At 40.9% G+C, this 15,015-nt stretch overlaps 1 long non-coding RNA gene across 1 annotated transcript; it reads left to right on the forward strand.

Moving 5' to 3' along the window:
• Window positions 1-369: 369 nt before the first annotated feature.
• Window positions 370-14,189, forward strand: LOC135115779 (uncharacterized). The gene is made up of 4 exons (XR_010276057.1): window positions 370-521; window positions 2,018-2,052; window positions 7,201-7,350; window positions 13,645-14,189. It is a non-coding gene; the product is annotated as an uncharacterized LOC135115779 (long non-coding RNA).
• Window positions 14,190-15,015: the final 826 nt, after the last annotated feature.

The following is a 15,015-nucleotide window of genomic DNA, read 5'->3' on the forward strand; positions in this document are numbered from 1 at the left end:
GCAGCCTATTGATTCTTTATCTTTTATCAATTAAACACACACACACACACACACACACACACACACAGACAGACATCAACACATTTATGTAACACCTTCCTTGTCCACCAAATGTAACATATATATATATATATATATATATATATATATATATATATATATATATATATATATATATATATATATATATATATATATATATATATATATAATAAAAAAAAATGATAAATTTTGCCTTGGAGACGGTAATAAGAGCAATATTTTCCTAGAGTTGCTGTGGTTTCCATCCAATTTCCCTGTGTTCTTTACGCTCTTGCGGTGTCCTTCTCCCTCCACTCCGCTGCTTCAGGACAGGCCCGCTATAAAGAGCCCACTACTGCCTGTCGTCTTCACTTCCTCCGTTGCTCACCCCGCTAACCCTCAGCCCTCGATCTCATCTTTGCGTCTTTTCGGCTCATAATCATCGCGCTGCCATGAGGTTCATAGCATCCAGCATCCTGCTGCTACTGCTGCTGCTATGTGTAAGTACTGACATGTGACGTTGAGGTGGGAGTGGAGTGTGGGCGTGGGCGGAGGTCAATAGTGATAAAAACATAAGGGAATATACAGGAATCCAGCAGTGCTAAGTAACACACATACACACATACACATCCCCCATAAATATTATTTTTAAGTATCCCTATTGATTTTTCAATAGGGACATATTGATTCTATTCCAGTCATTGCCTCTTATTGTATGAATAGGCTTATTTGTATACGCACTTCACCATTGCTTTTGTTATCGTTACATTATGTAGAGGATTTCAGGTTGAAAAAATCATACTAGTCTCAGAGAATTAAACAAGATGTGTGCATGATTTGTTCTTCTGCTCACCTCTGCTTGCATGTGTTCACCATCTGTCAAGATAACCCGGGAAAAAATAATCCATTTTATGGTTGAGGAATTTTGTAATTTTTAAGCAATACGATTTCTTTTAAAGTTATGTTTCTTTAAATTGCTGTAAGGTTTTGCTGATGATATCTTTTAGGAAACAACAGTTATAAACATCAAGAAGCAGGAGAGAGAGAGAGAGAGAGAGAGAGAGAGAGAGAGAGAGAGAGAGAGAAAGGCTTTGTCAGAAAACACCAGTTTTGGCGTCATTTTTTAACAAGATACGTCATGCTAATGCCGGAGAGGCGCGGCTGTTTTATTCTTTAGTTTCTGCCATCAAGTTTTGGTGTGGAAAGAGATTTCGTTTCTTTAAAATGGTACGCAACAGTATACAGAAGTCCTTTTCATGCGTAAAACATGCCAAAGTTGTCGGATGGTGAAGTCGATGCAAAACACTGACAAGTACTGTCCATGTTACACACTTGGTAGTGGTAGACGAATTTTTTTCACAAAATTTCCTTTTACTACTACAAAAACAAATTTCATTAATATCAGCATCATTTGTGAGATCAAATTTCAAGTAATAGCCTTTCAGCAGAACGTAAATATACTGATATTTAAGAGAACGAAGATTAGCTTAGATTCTATTCCCACAATTGTGCATCTTGAGTATTATAATATTTTTTATCCTGTCATTATTTCACTATGAACCGGTGTTTCAACTAAAGGGCGTATACTTGATGGCAGGGCAATAATACGTACAGGATTATACACTAATAAGAAGAACAATGCTAATAATAAGTAGAGGCGAGAGTATAATGTCTGCTTCTCTTGGAGACTGCAGCCCTCCCCTTCTGTCTGTCTAACTGTGCCATATAGTGAGGTGACTGGTTTCTGTTGAGAATTGGTGTGTTCTCGTCTACCTCTCGTCTATCCACTTTAGTTATCATTATATACATATTACTATTTTTTTTTCTAATTAACCCACAAATATTCAAGTCATAAACTGTACGCATGTCGTGTAGGGTGATTGGTTGGTACCTGCATCACTTACCCAAGGCCATACAGGCCACATATGACCTGAACACGCGTCCCTCTCTCCCGCAGTCGGTTTCCGCTGCTCATTATGGTTTCCATTTCTCACAGGTTGTGGCCGAGTCGGAGGGTTCAAGAAACACACCGTAAGTTGCAGCGATGTATTGTAGTGTTAATGTCACACGCTAGACGAACTTCATGCAACAAGAACAAAACAACTATAAAACAAATTTTGAATCTATTCTCAATAGCAAGATTCTTAAACATCTATAACTTCACAACTTTTTACCTGATCGTTAGAATGGGTTCCGTCGAGGCCATTCTACCGGTGATATGGCTTTCTTTACTGAGTCTTGGTCATCCTCTTTTAGGGATTTTGCTGTTGCCTTAGACATATCAAAAGCTCTTGATAGAGTCTGAAACAAACCTTTGATTTCCAAACTATCCTCCTATGGCTTCTATTCTCTCTGTAACTTCATCTCAAATTTCCTTCTCGACCGTTTTATTGCCGCTGTAGTAGACGGTCACAGTGGTGTTCCTCAGGGTTCTGTCCCGTCACCCACTCTCTTCCTAACAATGATCTTCTAAACCAAACTTCTTATCCTATCCACTCCTACGCTGATAATACCACAGTGCACTTTTCCATTTTTTTTTTTTTTTCGTAGACGTACAACCCTTCAGGAAGCAAACAGTTCACACAGGGAAACCACAGAACGCTTGACCTTCTGATCTCTCTAAAATTTCTGATTGTGGCATAGCAAACTTGGTATTGTTCAATGCCTCAAAAACTCAATTCCTCCATCCATCAACTAAACACAACCTTCCAGATAATTATCCCCTCTTCTTCAATGACATTCAATTGTCTCCCTCTTGTACTCTGAATATCTTCGGTCTGTCCTTTACTTATAATCTAAACAGGAAAATTCACATTTCATTTCTACCAAAAAAAGGTTTCTAAGAAGTTAAACGTTGTGAGTCGTCTCCGTCAGTTCACCCCCTCCCCCCACTGCCGTCCCAGCTGCTGACTTTGTACAGGGGCCTTATTCTCCATTTATGGAGTGTGCCTCACATGTATGGGGAAAGGACGGGGGGAATTTCCACTCATATCGATATGTTACACAGGGTGGAATCAAAAGGCTTTCGTCTTACGAAATTCTTTCGGTCTGTTTTTCATCGCTGTTGTTTTCACGCTAACCTGCTCTTTTGACCTTGCTAACTGCATGCCTTCTTTCATCCTTATTCTGCCCACCTCTCTAACGCAAGAGTTAACTAATGATCTCAGTCATTCATCCCTTTCTCTAGTAAGCTCTGGAACTCACTGCCTGCTTCTATATTCTTTCTTTCAAGAGGGAGGTTTCAAGACACTTATCCTTCAATTTTCTATGATTCTCAGTGGGATTTTTTTTCTCTTTTATATCCCCTTGGCCAGTGACCCTCGACAACAACAACAACTGCAAACAATAGCAACAACAATTACAAACAATACAAACAACAACTATAGGCAACATAGAAAATAATAACAAGCTACAACAACAACAGCAACCATAACAATAACTTTTTTATTTATGTAAGAAGGCCATTGGCCAAGGGCAACAAAAATATTAGGAAAACAAAAAAAGATTGCCGAGCAGATAAGTCTTTTCTTTTTTTTTCATGTAGGAGAGGCACCGGCGAAGGGCAACAAAAATCCAATAAAAAAAAAAAAATGGCCCATTGAGATGCCGGTCCCCAAATAGGGTCCAAAGCAGTAGTGAAAAATTGGAACTGAAACCTTCCTCTTAAAAGAGTTCAAGTCATAGTAAGGTGGAAATACAGAAGTAAGCAGGGAGTAGAGGAAACCTACACAGTAGGTACACATTATACAAAGAAACTCTGGTAGGTACAGGGTACGAGAAAGATTTAGGAGTTGTAGTTAGCTCTGAACTGTCTAGGAAAACAATGCATAGAGGCCAGAAACAGGGCAAATAGGGTACTAGGATTCATTTTTAGGAGTGTTGAAAGTAGAAGGCCGGAAGTAATATTAAAGTTATACTTGGCGCTGGTCAGCCCTCGTCTAGACTACCCTGTGCAGCTCTGGTCCCCACATTACAGGAAACATATAGGTCTATTAGAATCAGTACAGAGGAGAATGACTAAAATTATACAGGGGATGAGGAGTATTCCTTACGAGGCGAGATTGAAGATGCTAAATCTACATTCTTTAGAGAGACGTAGATTAAGAGGGGACCTGATAGAACTCTTTAAGTGGTATAAGGGTTAAAACAAGGGGGATGTAAGCAAAATACTTAGGATCAGCAACCAGGATAGAACAAGAAATAACGGGTTCATGCTTGAAAAATTTAGGTTTAGGAAGGAGATAAGAAGAAATTGGTTCTCAAATAGAGTGGTAGATGAGTGGAACGGACTCAGTTATCATGTTGTTAGTGCTAGAACATTAGGGAGCTTTAAGAGAAGATTAGACGGGTTTATGGATGGAGATAATAGATGGAAATAGGTAGGTATATTTCATACAGGGACTGGCACGTGTAAGCCTGGTCGCTTCTTGCAACTTCCCTTATTTCTTATGTTCTTATGAGTTCCAGAGTTTACCAGAGAAAGGGGTGAATGATTGAGAATACTGGTTAACTCTTGCATTAGAAAGGTGGACAAAATAAGGGAGGGAGAAAGAAGAAAGTCTTGTGCAGCGAGGCCGCGGGAGAAGGGGAGGCATGCAGTTAGCAAGATAAGAAGAGCAGTTAACATGAAAATAGTGGTAGAATATAGCAAGAGATGCAACATTGCGGTGATGAGAAACAAGCTGAAGACTGTTTGTTAAAGGAGAGGAATTGATGAAACGAAAAGCTTTTGATTCCACCCTGTTTAGAAGAGCGGTATGAGTGGACCCACTAGACATGTGAAGCATACTCCATACATGGACGGATAAGGCCCCTGTACAGATTTCAGAGCTGGGAGGATAAGAAAGATTGGCGAAGATGCTTCAGAACGCCTTACTTCATAGAGGCTGTTTTAGTTAGAAATGATATGCGAAATTTCCAGTTTTATAGAGAACAGACCGAGGATTTTCAGTGTAGAAGAGAGGGACAGTTAAGTATCATTGCAGAAGAGTGAATGGTTGTCTGGAAGGTTATGCCGAGTTGCTAGATGAAGGAACTGAGTTTTCGAGGCATTGAACAATACTACGTTTGCTCTGCCCCAATCAGAAATTTTAAAGAGATCGGAAATCAGGTGTTCTGTGGCTTCACTGCGTGAACTGTTTATTTCCTGAAGGGTTGGACGTCTATAAAAAGATGTGGAAAAATGCAGGGTGATATCTTCATCGTAAAAGTGAATAGGACAAGTTTGGTTCAAAAGATCATTGATGAATAATAGGAAGAGAGTGGGTGGCAGGACAGAAACCTGAGGAATACCACTATTAATAGGTTTAGGAGAAGAACAGTAATCGTTTATCACAGTGCAATAGAACCGTCAGATGGATTTACACAGAGAATGATAGAAGCCATAGGAGGGTAGTCTGGAAATCAAAGCTTTGTGCCAGACTCTACCAAAAACTTTTGAGATATCTAAGTCAACAACAAAAGCTTCACCAAAATCTGTAAAAGAGGATGACCTAGAATCAGTAAGTTAAGACAGATCACCAGTAGACGGTCTTGACGGAACCCATACTTGCAATCAGATAAAAGGTTGTGAAGTGATAGATGTTTAAGAATCTTCCTGTTGAGGATAGATTTAAAAACTTTAGATAGGAAGGAAATTAAAGCAATAGAACGGTAGTTTGAGGGATTAGAACGGTCACCCTTTTAAGGATCAGGCTGAATATAAGCAAATTTCCAGCAAGAAGGAAAGGTAGATGCTGACAGACAGAGATGAAAGAGTTTGATTAGGCAAGGTGCAAGCTCGGAGGCGCAGTTTCGGAGAATACTAGGAGCGACCCCATCAGGTCCGTAAGCCTTCCGGGGGTTTAGGCCAGCGAGGGAAAACATCACTGGGCTGCGAAGGATTTTAATGGGTAGCATGAAGTAGTCAGAGAGTGGATAAGGGAGAGGAACAAGCGCTGAATCATCCAAGGCAGAATTTTGAGCGAAGACTTCAGTTTCAGAAATAGAAGAAATGGCAGTGGTGCCATCAGGTTGAAATAAAGGAGGGAAAGATGAAGAAGCAAAGAAGAACAGTGGTGTTCCTCAGGGTTCTGTCCTGTCACCAACTCTCTTCCTATTATTCATCAGTGATCTTCTAAACCAAAGTTCTTGTCCTATCCAGTTCTACGCTGATGATACCAACCTGCACTTTCCCACATCTTTTCGTAGACAGCCAACCCTTCAGAAAGTCAAGAGTTCTGGCAGGGAAGCTACAAAACGCCTGACTTCGGATCTCTCTAAAATTTCTGATTAGGACAGAGCAAACTTAGTACTGTCCAATGCCTCAAAAACTCAATTCCTCCATCTATCAACCCGACACAATCTTCCAGACAACTATCCCCTTTTCTTCAATGCTACTCAACTACGCTGAGCATCCTCGCTTTGTCCTTTACTTATAAACTAAACGGGAAACTTCACATCTCATCTCTAGCTAAAACAGCTTTTATGAAGATAGGTGTTCTGAGTCGTCTCCGCAAGTTTTGTCCACCGGCCTCCCAGCTGTCAACTCTGCGGGGGGCTTATCCGTCCATGTATGGTGTATCCTTCACATGTATGGGGGATCCATTCATACCACTCTTTTAGATAGGGTGGATTCAAAAGCTTCTCGTCTTAACTCCTCTCCTCTAACTGACTGTCTTCAACCTCTTTCTCATCGCTGCAGTGTTACATCTCTTGCTATCTTCTACCGTTACTTTCATAGCAAATGCTCTTCTGGTCTTGCTAACTGCATGCCTCTCTTTCTCCCGTTTCCTCGCTGCACAAGAATTTCCTCTTTCTCTCACCCTTATTCTGTCCATCTCTCTAATGCAAGAGTTAACCAGTATTCTCATTCATTAATCCCTTTCTCTGATAAACTCTTGAACTCCTTGCCTGCTTCTGTATTTTCATCTTCCTATGACCTGAACTCTTTCATGAGTAAGGTTTCAAAACACTTATCGTGTAATTTTTGTCTACCACTTTCGACTCACTTCGGAGACCGGCACCTCAGTGGGCTTTTTTTTTTTTCTTTTGGATTTTTGTTGCCCTTACCGGTGCCCTTCATAAAAATAAAATAAAATAAAATATCAATGACAATAATCAGGTGTGAAATAACGCTACAACAGAAGAAATCATTAAAATAAAATAAATAAATAAATAAATAAATGTGCCCCACAACAGGTGTACCCCAGTGGATCCTGACGTTCCCTGCGACCGTTTCGCCGATGAGTGCTCCCTGCACCGACCAACGGCTTCGTGTCCTTATGGCACTTATTGCTGTCACGGACCATGTGGTAACGTGTGTGTCCGGCAGTTGCGTTAGTAACGGAGGTGAGTTTCGAAGAGAGAGAGAGAGAGAGAGAGAGAGAGAGAGAGAGAGAGAGAGAGAGAGAGAGAGAGAGAGAGAGAGAGAGAGAGAACCTATTAAAGACGTTATTGCAGTACAAAAGGTAACTGTCATATCTATTAGTATTCTAATAGGTTAATAAGCAAATACACATCAGTCAACGATACACAAGGGAAAAGCAAAAATGTAATTAATAAAGAAAATCTTAGGAAGGCTTATATTGGAGTGAAATCAGACCACAGTCAGTAGTCAACATACATACAAATAATGTCACTAACCAGACAAGGACTTCAGTGAGGCTGTTTTTGTTTGGTTTAATGCTGACTTCGAAAAAGGCTGTGCAGTCTATTAACGAAGTCAAATTCTCAGTTGCCTATCCTGTTATTAGGCGACGCAGCACAACACAGCCTAAGCGCCTCAAGAAGACGAGGAAGATTGTTTGCTATCGCCACTTTTGTACACTTTATATATACGCTAATTATGTACGTAGAAGCACACATGATTCCTGCAAGATATTTAAACATGTATTACACACTTGTTTATCGCACTTTGCATTTATAATGAGAGAGAGAGAGAGAGAGAGAGAGAGAGAGAGAGAGAGAGAGAGAGAGAGAGAGAGAGAGAGAGAGAGAGAGAGAGATCAGGAATGCATGTGTTGTATATGATTTATTCATTTTTCAAATTTTATTTCTAGTGAGATTCCCTGCTAGTGCACTGGTATATGGTAGCAACGCGACCTCCATTCTCACGGATGGAGATGTGTGAAGACATAAAGTACTAATGATAATCATCTGGACTGGAAATCTAGGCTACACTAGCAGTGCGTGAAATGAAAAGTGGAGCTGAATCCTTTAAGCGTCGTGACTCCACAGGCATTCCGTGCAGCACGCCAAACTCAAACTGGTAGTGCGGTCCCTTCGTCTCATGCTCGCAGTCAATACCAGTATCATTTCTATGATTTTTTTTCATTTCATTTCATGTTGTGGGGCGCGCGTTTTGTGTTTCTCTTAGTGAGGGGGAATTGTGGGGGTTTTTGCATGTACTTTCTAAAACCGCTGGTGGGGGAGCCCTTATTTATTTATTTATTTATTTATTTATTTATTTATTTATTTACTATTATTATTATTTTTCTTTTTTCCCTTTATGACCTCCCAGATCCCCTAGAACGATACAAGGAAGAGGCGCGCTTCCTCTGGAACTCACTACCGTTTTGAGTTTGTTTTGTCGCCACTGTGCGCTATTCCTCTCTGCTCCTCTCTTTGCGATCTAAATCCTGCGGGTCATAACACATGGTTGTGTGTCCCTCTAAGATGGGGGCAGGCAATCTCTTCAGGACAAGGATCGGATGAAACTTTCGGGAGCAGCCCGTGGGCCAGAGTGATAAATGAGAACCCTCTATATAAATATTTCAATGAAAAACATACAAGCTTGTGAGACCATTGGTGCTGCATGCTGCCTCGAATAAATGTATCACTGTCCCTGTTTGTGGTATACAACTGAAAAACATGTTATTGAGATTGCGGTCCGAGAGGAAGGAGAGAAGACGAGACTCAGCATACTTATTTCTTTTAAAAAAGCAGTTCATAATAATAATGGGTGATGCCAAACATGGTCACGTTGCGTTAGATATATGCAATGTAATTTGGAAACTTGCGAATAAAATTGTGCCATGCAGTGATACATACTGGAGGAATTCCTCACACACAGCAAAACGCTCTTCTAGACCAACGAAGTTCACCACGGCGTTATGAAGGAAAATAGCTTCATCTAGCAAGCAAGGAGGCAGGAGACCTCATAATTGATTCATGTCATCTTGATTATCTCAGCAATCTGTTTGTAGAAGACCGAAATTGTTTTATCCAGGTTACCTGAGAGTCTAGCGATGGCACTATTGATCCCATCTGCAAAGTCAAAGTTTCATGATCGGTGTTCTGTCTTGCAGTTGTGGCGCACGTTGAACTCTTTGAAGACAGCCACAATCTTGAAGCACATGAGACATTCGATCTGTCAAAAAACCCTCGATGACAAAGTGTTTAACCTTTCACGCAGAGTTTAAGATGGCAATGCAGTTTTGACAAAATTTATTTACTTCTGAATGAAACTTCACGGCCGGAATGTAATGTAAATGCTAAGCATGGTTGCTGGTCGGACGCTAACCCTTTATGGGCCGTGTACGGCCTTCTGGCTATAACTTGCACACCCGTAATCTTAAGGGACCAAGCGTCCGGTCAGGCCTGCTTGAGCATGTGTGGGCACATGAGGCGGCCGCATCTGTCAGTACAGTACACGGCAGCTTACTGTGACCATGTTAGCGGCACACAAAACTTCCAGCTTTTGAAGTTTGACATAGTAAGTATTATTTTTTTTATATAGAATATATATATATATATATATATATATATATATATATATATATATATATATATATATATATATATATATATATATATATATATTTAGTAGCACAAAAACGGGAGTTATCGCGACACATCAGGATATTTAGGTGCAGATTTTAAAGGATAATACGTTTGAAATATAATCACATTTAAATTAGGAAGCACGAGGCAGAATGTAAGCCTTCCATGCTCAAAAGCAGTTCAAGTCTTCATCAAACATGGAGAGAAGTTGCTTTTTTTTTATTATTACTATAGAAAGAAATTACTCTCTCTCCTCTTCTTGGTCTTCTGTAAGAAGTTGTAGGTCACTACAACTGCTCCAGTTGCAAGTAGGTCTAACTCACCCATATTCTTGGGAGAGGCCATAACCTTTACTCCGTGGTGTCTCGCTAGAACTAAACGTTGCCTTAAGGTAGGACTGAACAGTGTATAGGTGACACAGTCCGGCCTGTCCGGCCTTCTGAACGTGTATAGAGCCCTTAAGAAAAAGCGAGTCTCCACCCGGGACACACAGACAACTCTGGCTTATGACTTCCCTTTTCTTATGTCATCCTGGCTGGCGCCCTCTGATCTGGCGACAAGTAGTAGCGAGTATGTCGCCCTGATTGGCGACCTCTGAGCCTTGTACTCGTCACCCAGGATGGTGACCACAACATTTCGCCCTTGCCGTCTAAGCAAGCTACAGTTATTTTTTTTTTTTTTCCCCATGGCTGTTGTCTTTGTGTCACCTATGATTACGTCACCTTATTGGTCTAAGTCTCAAGTGGTTGGGAGCTCTTTACGTCGTCCTGTCTCATGATACCGTCACATTAGCGACCTCTCGTTCCACAATGTGACTTTACGCCGACATTCCTAGTTGAAGACCTTCCGGCCAGCGACATTTCTTTACGTTGATTTTCAGCACTTCGCCCTTTTCGGGTATCTCACCTACTTTATCCATGGCCGCGATCCTTTAACAGATTACTTTTTCCTTTTTCCTCTCTCACAGTAGGAGTAGGAGTGACTAGACAAATAAGTTTAGCTTAGACGATCTTCATGAATAATAGAGAGAGAGTGGGTTACAGGAAAGAGCCCTGACCAACACCATTATCAATACGCTTAAGAGAAGAACATTGACTATTAACCACACCAAAACAAACTTGATGTAAAGTTATATAGAGCATGAAAGAAGACGTAGTTTGTATATTATAGTTGTGTAGACTCTATTGAATGTTTTTGATTTTACAACAGCAAAAGTTTCATCGCCAGTAGAATCGATGTTGTCGATCAGATTGTAAGGTCAATCGATATTTTAGAATCTTCTTGTTGATGATAGACTCAAAAGCATAAGAAAGACAAAATATTGAAGCAGCAGAATTAGCGCTGTCACCTTTTCCAAGAACAGACTGAATGCACGCGGATTTCCAACCGGAAGGAAAAGTAAAGGTTGACAGACTTTGACCAGGCAAGGTGCAAACATTAAGACACACTTTCGGAGAACAATAGGAAGGACCCCATCAGCTCTATAAACTTTCCAGGATTAAGGCCAGGAACTACATGGAAAACATAATTAGGAAGAATCTCAATAAGTGGCATGAAATAGTCAGACGGTGGAAGAAAGGAAGAAGCATTGGGCCATCCAAAGTAGACTTTTTAGCAAAATGTATTTTTTAGGAATAGATGGGATGGCAGCGGCAACATTAAATTGAAATAGAGTAGGAAAGATGAAGAGAAGTTATTGGAGAAACTTGGCTAGGTGCCAGAAGTGAAAAAGAGTGGTTTAGGCCGAGAGAAAGATTTGTACATTCTTTATTTTGCGGGAAGTTTTTGGCAAGTTGGAGAAAAAAGTCTTAGCATGCTTTCGGGAAGAAATGTAAAGCGCACGAGTTTCAGGAGATGGAAGACTGGGGTATAGCACGAGAGCTGGCAGAGTTAAATCAAGGTTTGGAAGGTTTAGGCCGAGAGAAAGAATGAGGAATGTACGCCTTCGTGCCAATCGCCTCCGTAATGAGCTATGACATGGAAACAGTCGTTATTCCAAGAAAAATCAGGGGCTGTATTAACAAAGATCCTCAAAATTGGTCTCAGCCTTCTGCTTAGACTTATCTCCTAAGCGTGTTTAAAGTTGTGCTGAGCCGAACTCCTGAGCCCCTGTATGAAATGGTGAAAGAGCAAAACAGTGAAATCTTATATTTCTCAATTTCGAGTTAATGTTAAAATATTTTTATATTTTTAGACTAAATAACAAAAAAAATAATTTTTTCACCAATTTTGTAAGGATATGAGCACAAATTCGTGTTTATTAATACGTAAATTAGATCCCGCTCAAGGCCCGTGTATTTTGTCTCAGTGTTTACATCCTTGAGCTAGCGTTGTCCCGCCACTCCCACTCAGCAGCGCCTCCTTCCCTGTCCTTTTCTTTAATATGGAGGAGATGATGACCACTAAGGCCGAAAAGACCAATAGAGGAAACCTAGGTGGACCGATGGCGAGACTTTCCTTCGACGTCCAGTCAGTATTATGAGGAAAGATGTAGCCTGAAGGGCTTCACTCATTCAGTTGCACAAAAAGGTGCATGGGGCTTTATTACTGAGAAGATAAATGAGACACGCCAACAACAGGACACAGGAAGACCCAAGGTCACCATTCCTGCAGAGCTGCATTTCCCATTAGCTAAATAACACTGTAATAATTATTTTAATTACTAGCGTCAGTGCATCATTCCTTCCTGTGTCGCTCTCCAAGGCATCTCCCGCCAAATCTGCCACAAATAATACAATACCTCTGCAGATCTAGTTTGTATATGTCCGACAATTCAGAGTCACTCGAGAACATTCTTACGGGGCTGATAATTCTTGAGGTGGCGGGCTCGGGCTCGACGGTCGACCATCTTTGTTTGGTTAACTTAGTCTTAGCATAACTCTTAAAGTTAAGCTACATCCGGACCTGTCTTAAATTTAAGACCTAGACTCAGCACGACTTGAGAAGTTAAGCGCAACTCTTAGCATAAGAACTGGGTTGAGTCAAATCACTCTAGTTAAGAATTTTTGTTAATACGGCCCCAGAATAATATCTTCTCAGATACGCCCCAGTTAGTATATGCAAAACGCCAGAGACGCCTCCGTTTTAAAGATCCTCTGGAGGAATTGGAGTGAGGACAAGAAGCATACATGAAATAAGTAAAGGGATTATATGAAATAAGCACACGGATTAAAGGCTAGGCAAGAATCAAGAATGTTGGGTGTATCTTCAAGACAGTCAAGACTATGGATACTCTAAATCATGCAGGATAACAAGCTCATCAAATTGGTTAGTGAAAGGAGAAGAAACAGTCGAAGTTGGTAGTGAACAATGAAGTTTCTACGAATGAAGATGCTTGCAAAAAAGGAAGAGAGTCAGGATGTGCTTCAGTTTGGAAGTTATATAGTCATTTCATTACTACCATATACATAGTTTGAAATTCATTACATGAAGAGAGTGAACATTTTTTATAGTAGTAGTAATAGTAGTAGTAGTAGTATTGTTATTATTATTATAATTTTTATTATTATTATCATTATTATTTATTATTATTATTATTATTATTATCATTATTATTATTATTATTATTATTATTATTATTATTATTATTATTATTATTATTATTATTTTCATTATTATACTATTATTATCATCATTGTTATTATTATTATTATTATTATTATTATTATTATTATTATCATTATTATTATTATTATTATTACTATTATTATTGTTATTATTACTATTATTATTATTATTATTATTATACTAATGTTATTATTGCTTTTATTATTATTATTATTATTATTATTATTATTATTATTATTATTATTATTATTATTATTGTTGTTCCTCTTATGACAGGATTCCTCCCTGACACAGGTCTCAGGAGCGGCGGTGACTCCTGAAGTGACAAGAAGCCATCCTGAGCTGCCGCCGCTAACGTTGCTCCACACTGCAGGCAACAGAGGTGGTTCACCACACAAGGTTTCATAAGCTTGATGACACGCAAGACATGACATGTAAAGAATACATTGAGGTGCTAGTTGGTTTCGCGTTAGGGTGGTGGACACTAGGCCGAAAGGCTGTTACATCAATCCCTGCGTGTGGCAGCTGTTTTGGACAGAAGAATGGCGCCCCTCATGCCCCTTGCTAGCCACCGCTACAGTGGTAAACACACACACACACACACACACACACACACTTTCCGCCGTTCGGCCTATGAATCTAAGTTACTCTGGCTTACGCTGTCTTATACTATCGGAGCGTCTCCCATTCTTTTTTTCCTTGCGCTTTAGCTTAGCAAGTGAGGGCTCCTTGGCTCAGAACTTCTTTATTAAGTATTTCTTTACAAAAGGCACGCGCTTACTCGTCCCACGGACCTGATACTCTGTCTACCTATAATGCAAATAAATGACTGACTGAGAGCCGCGTTTCATCATCCTGTGTGGCTAGTAGAATACTACACTTGGCAATCACGGTGTGTCAGTTGGGACAGAGGGAATGCGTCTGGGGAGGAGGGACGAGGAGAGAGAGTACAGGCAGATAGTCGAGGATTCCAAAAGAGTACCAAAGGCAGAGGGGAACTTACAACACCAGACACCCACCGTTTCTGCCGTTTCCCTGGAGCGAGGGCGCATTACGCCAGGAACATTGAGAGCTGCAGTTCCTAAGGGCGGAGACAAATCGATGGTGGCAGTAGCAGACGCCTGAGGGCGAGGACGTCTGACACTGGCTGGTGATGAGGCAGGACTCCAGGTGAGAGAGTTGCCTCTAGTCTCACGAGGCGTGCGAGGGTAGCGTCCTGGTGTATAGAACAAATCGACACACCGTGGATGGCTGTCTGAGCCGTGGAGGTCCACGAAAAGCGGGGAAGCTGCCTGCTCAAGTGTCCGGGGCCATGGCCGTTGCTGAGGGCGTCGAAAATTCTGTCCATGAGCACTGCGTACTCGCGCATGGACAGGTTACCCCTCACCGATGCCAGTCGAAGGTGAAAATGGTGAGTTATCAGCCGTGTGCTCTGATATTGGAGGAAGGCTTCCGCTGATATTGGAGGAAGGCTTCCAACATGGTGAACCTGAATAAGGCGGCGGAGCCGCCTTATTCAGGTTCACCATGTTGGAGAGAGGAGCTTGGACAGGCTCAGTTATCTGTTAGAGTCGAGGGCTGTGCTGACTGTGGCCCTGCTGTCAGCTCACGAGACCGCCTCCCGGAAATACCTCCCGGAAATACCCATTCGCCGCCAATCAGACG

The sequence above is a fragment of the Scylla paramamosain genome, chromosome 29 (genome assembly GCF_035594125.1).
Source record: "Scylla paramamosain isolate STU-SP2022 chromosome 29, ASM3559412v1, whole genome shotgun sequence".
NCBI classification, from domain to species: Eukaryota; Metazoa; Arthropoda; class Malacostraca; order Decapoda; family Portunidae; genus Scylla; species Scylla paramamosain.